The sequence below is a fragment of the Petaurus breviceps genome, unplaced genomic scaffold, assembly GCF_028583685.1.
Source record: "Petaurus breviceps papuanus isolate PSGF00001 unplaced genomic scaffold, PetGlider_PUasm1.0 91041, whole genome shotgun sequence".
Classification (NCBI taxonomy): Eukaryota; Metazoa; Chordata; class Mammalia; order Diprotodontia; family Petauridae; genus Petaurus; species Petaurus breviceps.
The window spans coordinates 18,343,944-18,353,358 of NW_027187400.1; the positions used below are offsets into that span (position 1 = coordinate 18,343,944).

The following is a 9,415-nucleotide window of genomic DNA, read 5'->3' on the forward strand; positions in this document are numbered from 1 at the left end:
CCTGGGGCCAGTGTTACCCTGCAGTGGCATGAAGACCCAGCCCAGTGAGTGGTTGTGATAAAGAGAAAATGGTGTGTCTAGGGAGGAGCAGTCTGGCCACTGTAGAACATCTACAGAAGAGCAGCACTTCTTGTGCAGAAGCTGGGGTAGAAGGGATACCTAAACTCTCAGAATAGCAGGGATATGCTGGAGACAATTGGTTATGGATTGTTCAACTTTCCACATGATTATTTTGTGCCTCGGAAATCAGCAAATGTCACAAACCAGAAATTATTCTATTGGTTTTGACTGTCTAAATTTAAGAAAGTGATGGTCACGTTAAAAATACAAGTGAGGGGCAGTTAGGTGGCGCAGTTAATAGAGCACCAGCCCTGGAGTCAGGAGGACCTGAGTTCAAATCCAGCCTCAGACACTTAACATAAAAACTAGTTGTGCGACCTTGGCAAGTCACCTAACCCCAATTGCTCTCCAAAAAGCAAAAAAAAAAAAAATACAAATGAAACTTAAAACTGGACTCCACAAACCTTTCTCCCACTGGAGAAACGGTTGTCAAATGTTGACCAGCCCACCCTTGACTAGAGGCCTGGAGAAAAGGCCCCCAACATCATTTCCAGGCTGTTCCATCTGTCGTTCTGTTCTTAGCTCCCATTTCTATGTGGCTATGAAGACACTGAGGCTCAGATTATTCATGATTTTCCCCAGTTCACTCAGATAGTGAGTGTCAGAATTGGGATTTGAACACCAGGGTTTGCCTCTCAGCTACAGCCTATGTGACCTGGGCAAATAAATCACAAGCTCTTTGGTTCTCACTTTCCTCAAAACAAGAGGGGGTTGAATCCAGTCCAAAGTCTTGTCCTGTTCTGTCTATGAGACTGTGACCCTAGGAATCTGAGTTTAGAATTCCAGGTGTCTGCAGGGTAACAACATTCAGCGTCAGGGTGTTTTCATTAAGAGTCTGTGTTTTCATTGGATGATCTAGAGACCCCAAATTCTCAAATGCCCTAGGCCTGAAAATAGCTCTATGTAACTGTACCCACTGGGAAAACTATAATGAGACTCCAAGAGAACTGTCATAGTCATTGAGAACTGAGTTCCTCCCTGGAGGAGATGATGGTCAAACAGGTCATCCCTGAGGTGTTGGAAAGGGATGCAGATTTAGAGTCAGAAGACCCTGGTTCAAATCTGCTCCTTCTTAGCTTGTGATCTTCTCTGAGCCTCTGTTTCTTTATCTGAAAAAGAGGGTCCTTTTTCCAGTTCTGGTGAATATTTAAATTCCTTAACAGCCTTACCCTAAGCCTTCCTTCTGGGCCCCTTCACCCCCCCTCCCCCCAGACAGACCCTCATCCACACAAATCCTAATGGGATTTACACACACACACACACACACACACACACACACACACTCACACACACACAGAGTATACCCTCTCTGGGAAAGTCATTCTTACTGGATTTCTTTAGAAAAACTGAACAGCAGCCTGGGGCAGAAAAATCCAGCCCTGCAAACCAGATGCTGACAGCTGTGCAAACCCACCCCCCCTTCTCCTGTCCTCCTCCTTCTCTCTGCCTTGCTTGTGGTTACTGGTGGAGAAGGCAGTCCCCATGGGAACGATGAGCTTGGAATTTTCAAAGCCCAGTCGGCTGGAGATCTTTCTGCAGAGCTAGAGGCCTGACCCCATTAGGGGCCTGGGGGTGGGGAGAACCCTACCTCCCTCGATGGTCATCCCCTGAATTCTGTGGGAGGGGAGTGGTGGTGGTGTGGTCAGACCCCATCCTCTCCCTCCCTTAAAGGGCCAGACCTCTCTGGAGAGCAGTCAATCTCTCCCCACTAGGCAGTATCTCACCCTGTGACCGGGATCTGAACAAACCCCACCTCAACCTGGGACACTTCACATCCCCCCCCCCCACTCTAGCTCTTCCTCTGATAGACTAAGCGGATATCCAGTTTGGGGGTGGAGAAGGAGAAAGTAAGAACAAAGAAAAGGAAAGTCATTTCCTGCCCAGAGGAAGGAAGAGAGAGAGACCAGACCGGCTGGGACACAGCCCTCGCCTGAGCCTCAGGGCTCAGTCCAGGGATGGCAGGAGCAGGCATCAGAGTCGTTGGGTCCCCTGCCCCCACCCCCACCCCCACCCGAAAAGAAGGCAAAATCCGTCTGGAGGGCTCTATCCTGGTCCCTTGCTTTGCCAATGCCTAATAGTATGGGGATGTTTCAAGTCACCCCTGAAAGTCTGTAGCTGGATGCAGTCTGTATGTTTTAGTGACTTAAAAAGCATTTTGGCTTGAGCCCAAACTGGGTCATGGAGTTGGGGAAAAAAAGGAACCCAGAACTACCATACCCGCCTTTTAAAAGAGGAATTTGTAAAAGTGCCTATCACGGTCTCTGGCACATAGTAGGCACTTATATAAATGCTTGTCCCCTCTCCCCTTTCCCATCCACCATTCCTTTCCTCCCTTATTTTCCCTAGAGCTGGGCTTCCCTTCATTGTACCCCCCTTCCCAACAGACAAACACATACATACATAAACCAAGTCAGGCATTCATCCTCATCAGAATAAACAAGGAGCAGAGGAACCAGCTACTCCCGAAGTGACTGAGAGCTAGTCTAGAGAAATCAAGTGGGGAAAGCCTCCCCTACCCATTTGCCAGTCACAAGCCCTGGGTTCAAGTCCTCCATTCTGCCACTTATTCCCATTTCAATTGCACTTCAAAGTTCTGGCTTTTACAAAGTGCTTTTTTTCTAAGTACCTTGTGAGGGATGTAATCCAAGTATGGAATTATTCCCATTTTCCAGATGTGAACAACTGAGGCTCAGAGAAGCAAAGGGACTTGCCTGAATTCCTCTTAATGGCAGGTATTCAAATTCAAATCTCTTTCTACCACACTATTGCCTCCACAATTAATAGCGGCAGGACCTGCAGGACCTCAGCTAAGTCACTTCAGCTACCAGACTCCAGTCTACTCTGTAAAACCAGAATAATGATAGACTACAATGAGGAAAAATGCCATTTAAATGCTTGTTAACTGACTGACTGGTTCTAGAAATGAGAGCCAGGAAGGTCTGAGAAGGGGAGAGGTAGGGAACAGTCAACACAGTGCCCCGTACCTATTAATAAATGCTTTAATCTAATCACCGGGAGGGATGAGGGTGTTCCTTTACAGAAGTGAAAGCCGTGTGAGGACATTTTGTGTGTTGTCAGACTCAGGTGATGTTTGGATAAATTTCAATAAATTAATTTTTTCTCCTCTTTTTTTATTTTTTGCTAGAAGGAGGAATGATTCTATTTGGAAATGAAAGTTATGTAAAAACAAAAGCTATCACACACGCAAAGTTGGTGGAGCTGGGGTGGAGGAAGGTGGCAGAGCTTGGGTGGTAAGGGAGTACTCTAGAAGGGGCACACATCCAGTACTTTGGGCTGCTCAGGTCCTGTTCCAGGAGGACAGGCTGGGGTTTAATCTTCTGTGATAATTAGGAGTCACAAAAATAGCCTTTCCCTGGCCTCTCCTTCCACTTAGCAGAGCTTGGGGGTGGATGGGAGGCCCCTAGCAGCTGGGCAATGTTCACTGACTGTTTCCACTTCTTGTCCTAACCCTCAGGGAGAGGGTGGGCACAGAGATGATGGAGTGAGGGGCAGGGAGAAGGGACCCCTGACTGACTGCTGTAGGGGAAAAGCCCTGAATTTGGGGGAGTCCTAGCCCTTAGGTGTGTCACCTTTGGGTCTCAGTTTCCCCACCCATAAAATGAAAGGGTTGTATTCGATGACGTCTGCAATTGCTCCAGTTTAAAATTCTATTATCTTAAAGGAAGTCAGGGAGCCCTCTGGAAAGCATCTGTCCCCTAGCTCTTTGGGGGCTGGTTCTGACCCCAGGCTTTTCTGAACGTCCTATGCTGTGAACTGACCTCCTCCTCTGCCTTGCCACAAACTCTCTCCACACCCGACCAGGGAGGTATCCCAGGGATGGGCGGCACCCAGTCCCTGTTCAGGGGACAAGGGGGACTGGGACTGTAGGTTATCCTCTGAAGGGACTATAGAAGCTTTGAACCACCATCCCCCCACCCACTCCATCCCTTCATGCCCCTCCCTATCCCCTCCCCCCGCCCCCCTCCAGGAGTGTAGAGATTGAAACCAGGCAAAGAGTTCCAGGGTCTGGATTTAGAAGCAGATGCTTGGACTTGATATAGTGGGAGAGCTCCGGATTTACAGTTGGACCTGGGCTCGAATCTACATTGGGCAAGTCACTAAACCCCTCTGTGCCTCAGTTTCCTTGTCTGTAAAGTAAAGGGGTTGGTCTAGAAGAATTCGAAATGCTCTTTTAGCTCGAAATCTTGGATCGTTGAGTTGGGCTGGTGGGTGTCTCTGTACAGAGACGGGTAATTCCTCTACCATCGGTAAGAAACTGGGCAGGGTGCCCACTGATGCTCGGGCAGCTGAGTTCAGTAGGGCACTGGTGCTGCCATTCACTCCCCTTCCTTACCCTTGAGATGAGCATTATCCCCTACCTCTTCGACGTCCCCCTCGGATCGGTTCCTCCCCCGGTCCCCGGCACCACTCGGGACAGATCCCTTGGCTTTGTCCGTCTCTGTCCTTCAGAGGGTTCTCCCCCAGGCCCCTTCTTCCCCCCTTATCCCGGTTCCGAGGGGAGCTAGGGCTCGAACCTACGGCTCTGCAGCCGTCCGGATCTCCCCACTGTTCCTTCACTGCCGCGGAGTCCCCATTGTTCGGCTCACCTGAGCTCCGGCCGCCGCCAGTCCTGGACGCTCTCTCCGGCAGCCCCGCAGTGCCTTCTGCCCGGGTCAGGGAGGTAAGCGAGCCTCCCCGCTGACATCACAGCCCCTTCCTTTCTCCCGGCCCCCAGCCTGCCAGCCTCCCTCCCTCTCCTCCTCCCCTCTTTCCCTCCCTCCCTCTCCTCCTCCCCTCCTTCCCTCCCTCTTTCCCTCCCCCACTTCTTTCTCTTCCTCCCTCTTTCCCGGCCGGTCCCACAGCAATCCCTTTACCATAAAAGGTGAAAGACTTCTAGGGGGAACTTCTGACAGGAAACAATTCCTTTACCTGCCCCTGGGGCTCAGTGCCCCGCTCCCCCTGCCCCGACGCTTCCCCTCCTCCCCTACCCTGACTTTGCTCAGAAATTTTCTCTAGCCTCCTTTCCCTTTGTCCCTTCCCCCTCTCCCTTTCCTTGGCCTGTCTTCCCCCCCTTTCTTAGGTTGGGATTGTTGATTGGCCAGGGGCAGGTAGGGTGGAGAAGTTCCACCCCTCTATTGCTGTCCTGCCCCCTCAGATGGTTGCCTAGTCCCACGATGACCCCCTTCCCATCTGCTGACTGTCCCAAGAGTCCTTGTCCCTATTGTCTGCCTGGAGGTGTGATTTCCCTTCCCCTGGGGCAAGGACCTGGGTGAGAGCCAGCTGGCTGAGTCCAAGGCTGGGAATCAGGTCGTCTGGGTTTTCTACCTCCCTGAGTTCTCTCTGAGTCCTCCTCTCTTGTCATCACACCCGATTTACCCCCATGAATGACCTGTGAAGGGGGCCTACATGCTCCTTGGACCTCCCCAGCCCTGGCAGATACAAAGAATGGGGGCCTGATTCAGACTGGAGAGAGAGATGGTCTGCAGAGTCCTCCTGAAGGTCTCATGGGGCCACAGGCTAAGTAAGAACTGTGTGGGGCCAGTGGAAGGGACAAGGGACACCTCTTCTCCAGAGGTCTGGTGAGGCCTGAGTAAAGCAGCTGGAATGAGAAATCTGAGTCCAATTTAGATGTAAACAATAACTTCCGCCTTGGTGCTCCCTGATTAAAACCACAGAGCGGCAGCTACTGGTGAAGCTGCCCTTAACCATCCCAGGAACCCCTTCCACTTATCTGCTGCCTGAGAGTTAGCAAGGGGGACCCTCCCCCACCCCAACAGGAAAGACACACTTCAAATGAATCAAAATCTCAAAATCACCCTAGGCTTGGGAGCTCTTCCTGATTGCCCACCCCTTCCAAGGGATGCCCTTTTCTGACTTCCCTCAGTCCAAAGGGCCAGAGGTCTGCAAGTCAAAGGGACCTCAGAGGCTATCTGGTCCAAATGTCTAATTTTACAGAGGAGGAAACTGAGGTCATCCTAACTTCATAGTTGTCAGAGGCAGAATTGGAATCCAGGTCACGTAACTCCCCAAAAAGTGATTTTTTTCATTCTATCACAGTGCACACACACACATACACACACACACACTAAAAAGGAACCAGGAACTGAACCCAGACTTCATGCAGGGCAGGAAAATTCCTGCACAAAAATACTCATGCATAAATCCAAGATTTTGGGATTTATATATCTAGTCCCCAGTACAAGTATATATATGTTTTGTTTGTTTTTTTGCTTTTTGAAGGAGGGAAGGCAGGGCAATTGGGGTTAAGTGACTTGCCCAAGGTCACTAGGCTAGTAAATGTTAAGTGTCTGAGGCTGATTTTGAACTCAAATCCTCCTGCCTTCAGGGCTGGTGCTCTATTCACTTCACCACCTAGCCATCCCCAAGGACATTTCTTAAGGCCAGGCAAGGACTGTTTCATTTTATCTTTGTATCTTCAAAGCGATTAGCTCAGTGCCTGGCACATAATGCTTAATAAATGCTTGTTGAATTAAACTGAAATAAGCCCAGATAGCCCACTGACTTCCATCTTCTCTCCCTCTATCTCTTACATGTACCTATTTATAGGTTATCTCCCCATTAGATTGTAAGCTCCTTGAGGGGAGGTGCTGTTTTGCCCTTTTTTGTACCCCTAGGACTTAGTAGAGTGCCTGGTCCATAGTAAGCACTTAAGCTTTTGTTGACTGATTGTTGTCTTATGACTTGACCTCAGTCTGTCAAAGGGGCCCACCTTCTGTCCCTCATCCCCTATACTTTCTCCTCTTCTTTGTCTGACTTTCAAAATCCATTCTACAAAACCTTCCCCTTGGCTCTCTATTTTCTCCCCTGTAAGTTTCCCATTCTTCCCAAGTGGTGGGACATCTAGTCAGCCAACTTCATGAACAAGATAAGAAAATGGCAGGGGTTGTGATCCCCATTTTCAGATGAGAATACTGAGGCAGTGAGAGGGTTTGGGTGATACCTTCAAGGCAATATGGAGAGTTAGAGATGGAAGTCAAAACTGGGTCTCCTGTGGTCTGGGGATGTTTCCTGAGGACGCTCTGGGCTAATGGGCCAACCCTCCAGTTCCCAATGATTCCATTTTCTCCCCAGTAAAATGAGTGGGGTGGAGTAGATAAAAGTTGTTAACCTGGTGCCCATTGATTCGGTGGGTTTAAAAAAATATATTTTGATCATCGTATTTCAATATAGTTGGCTTCCTTTGTAATTCTGTATATTTTATTTTTAGAAGCATTATTCTGAAAAGGGGTCCATTGGCCTCACCAGATACTGCCAAAAGGGTCCTACACACCCCTCCTTCACACCACACATACATACACACACACACACACACCACACACAAACACACACACATACACACACCACACATACACACACACAGACAAATGCTTAGGTCTTTGTTGCTGTTCAGTCATGTCCTACTCTTTGTGACCCCATTTGGGGTTTTCTTGGTAAAGATACTGGAGTGGTTTGCCATTTCCTTCTCCAATTCATTTTACAAGTGAGGAAACTGAGGCAAACAGGTTTAAATGACTTGCCCAGGGTCACACAGCTAGTGAGTGTCTGAGGCAAGATTTGAACTCAGGAAGATAAATCTAACTAATTCCAAGCCCAGTGCTCTAACCACTCCACCACCTGGCTGCCCCTAATTAGGTTTAACTGATCTCTAAAGAGGAAAGAGAATTGGATTTTCAGGAAGACCTGAATTTGAATGGAACCTCAGACGTTTCCTAGTGACGTGACCTTAGTCACTTTAGCTCTCTGGGACTCAGTTTTCTCATCTGTAAAATGAGGAGGGCAGTTAGGGTTTTGTCACCTCTAAGGTCCACTTCAGTGTGAAGTCTGTGGTCCTGTCATCTGCTGGTCCTATAGCCCATTGATTCTGGACTCCCCAAGTGCCCAATCAGCCAGGAATGATAAAATCCCCTAGACTCTGGTTTTCTCACAGGACATGGCTGGCTCTCTATAAAAGTGAGACAGAATCTGCAGAAGAAGGTCCCTTCTGTCCCTCATGTCCCAAGAGTCCAGGCTCTGGTCCTCTCATTGCCCCTGACCTGTTACCAGCCCCTCCTTTACCCCTCATTTCCTTCTCCATTCACTGGAGCTGGCTTGTCCCCATCAGGTGCATGGCTGCAAACATCTCTCCTTCATTACCAGCTTTGTCATCAGTAGCAAACTTCCTGGAATGAAAACCCAGGAAGGAAACTGAGAAACAATCCCAGCATTCTGTCTGACTTTTCCCAGAAGGCTTTCCAGCTGACTCATCCTCCCTCCAGGTATTCACTCTCTTTCCCTCTCTCTCTGTTGTTTCAAACCAGTGGCTGCTTGGGTCCTGGGAGCAGAGTATCTTCTGGGCTGCATTTGGGCCTCCTCCAGGGAGAGAGACCAGGGATGGGGTGAAGGGGCTGCAGGCCTTTTATACTCTATTAATGCCAAGTAGCCGTGAGGGAGACCTGAACCTCATCCCATGACCTCATTGTGGATAACACAGCTGGCATTGCCTGACTGCAAGAGCCTCCCTTGAGGCCCACTGCGCTCAGGTTCTTTTCTCATAACCCAGGGTTGGAAGCATCCTAGCATTTTGAGCTACAAGGGATCATCAGAGGGTGACTGAGCTTGAACCCTTCCTTTTTATAGAAGAGAAAGACCCAGAGAGATAAAGTTCCTTCCCAAAGGTCACACAATAAATTAATAGCAGAATTGGGATTGGAACCCAGATCACTGAATCACAGAGTGTCAAGGGTAGAAGGAACCTTGGAGGCTGTAATCCCTCCCATGCTGGAGAAACAGTTTTCTTTACATCACGTACAGTAAATTACTCACAGAATGTCAGGATTGAAAGGACCCTCATAAAGCTCAGAGCTGGGAGGGCCCTTAGAACATAGGATGTCAGATCTGGGAGGGCCCTTAGAAGAGATAATGTTGGAGCTGGGAAGGACCTTTGAGCATAGGATCATAGATAAATGGAATTAAAATGAATAAACAAATGAAGAGAATTCATTAAGCACTGTGCTAAGCATTGGGAACACAAATATAAAATCAATAGACCCTGCCCTCAAAGAGCTTACAGTCTAACAGGCAGATTAAAAAATATCATGGGTAATGGTGAACAGGGAAGGGCATTTTGGTCTAGGAAGTCATAGGAATAGGGAGCAGAGACTTAGGGAAGTCAATTGGTACACCCTTTCTAGAAGCAATGGTGTTACTAATTAGAGTTCTCAGAGAAAGAGGAGAGGGGAAAGGTACTTGGCAACAGAGCATATGGGGAGAAGATGGCCAGGTGGATAGCAGGAAG

General features: G+C 48.8%; 1 protein-coding gene across 4 annotated transcripts in view; it reads right to left on the reverse strand.

Moving 5' to 3' along the window:
- The window catches only part of FBLIM1 (filamin binding LIM protein 1), a 37,102-nt gene extending 32,211 nt beyond the window's left edge, over nt 1-4,891 (reverse strand). The window contains exon 1 of one of the 4 annotated variants that reach the window (XM_069078904.1): nt 4,728-4,889. The gene's annotated coding sequence lies outside the window, so the exon portion shown is untranslated. The other 3 variants (XM_069078905.1, XM_069078906.1, XM_069078907.1) reach the window with 3 other exon arrangements.
- Between the last annotated feature and the right edge of the window lie 4,524 nt (nt 4,892-9,415).